The sequence below is a fragment of the Panicum virgatum genome, chromosome 1N, assembly GCF_016808335.1.
Source record: "Panicum virgatum strain AP13 chromosome 1N, P.virgatum_v5, whole genome shotgun sequence".
In the NCBI taxonomy this organism is placed as follows: domain Eukaryota; kingdom Viridiplantae; phylum Streptophyta; class Magnoliopsida; order Poales; family Poaceae; genus Panicum; species Panicum virgatum.
This window is the reverse complement of record NC_053145.1, coordinates 29,677,234-29,677,992: the sequence shown is the minus strand read 5'-3', so window position 1 is coordinate 29,677,992 and position 759 is coordinate 29,677,234. Positions and strand designations below refer to the sequence as shown.

General features: G+C 50.2%; 1 non-coding gene across 1 annotated transcript; it reads right to left on the bottom strand.

The window, feature by feature from the left end:
• Positions 1-430: 430 nt before the first annotated feature.
• Positions 431-537, bottom strand: LOC120657805. The gene has a single exon (XR_005668341.1). It is a non-coding gene; the product is annotated as a small nucleolar RNA R71 (small nucleolar RNA).
• Between the last annotated feature and the right edge of the window lie 222 nt (positions 538-759).

Sequence of the window (759 nt, the reverse complement as noted above, 5' to 3'; positions counted from 1 at the left end):
ACCTCCTCAGATCTCACTCTCGGCAGTCGATCCAGTCATCGCATCATTGTCAGCTCCTAGAGCTATGGCCCAGAAGACACTCCGTGATTACTCTACTCCGTCTGCTAGCCAGGTCCCTACCGGGCCCGAGGTTAACACCGGTGGAGAAAATTTCAAAATCAAGACGGGTCTCATTATGATGGTGCAGGCCAGCCCATTCTGTGGCAAGGCCAATGAGGATGCCAGCGCTCACCTCCAGCAGTTCCTGGAGCTCTACTGTACTTTTGTTATCAAGGGTGTATCGCAAGATGCTATCCGGCTCCGTCTGTTTCCATTCTCTCTCTTGGGGAGAGCAAAGCAATGGTTTTATGCTAACAAGGCTACGGTGGATACTTGGGACAAATGTGCCAAGGCGTTCCTCTCGAAGTTCTTCCCGACGGGCAAAACCAATGCTCTTCGTGGTCGGATTTCGAACTTCCAGCAGGCGTCAAATGAGTCAATTCCAGAAGCTTGGGAGAGGCTTCAAGAGTACATTCTAGCATGTCCGCACCATGGAATGGATAACTGGCTCATTCTACAGAACTTCTACAATAGGTTGACACAGTCATCCCGTGATCATGTAGATGCCACTGTGGGTGGAGCTTTCTTCTCGCTAACCATTGAAAGAGCTACATCATTGATCGAGAAGATGGTTTCCAACCAAGGTTGCGGCAATGATCACCTCCAACTGCACCAGCGAGGTATGTACTCCGTCAAGGAGACTGACATGCTCGCTATGAA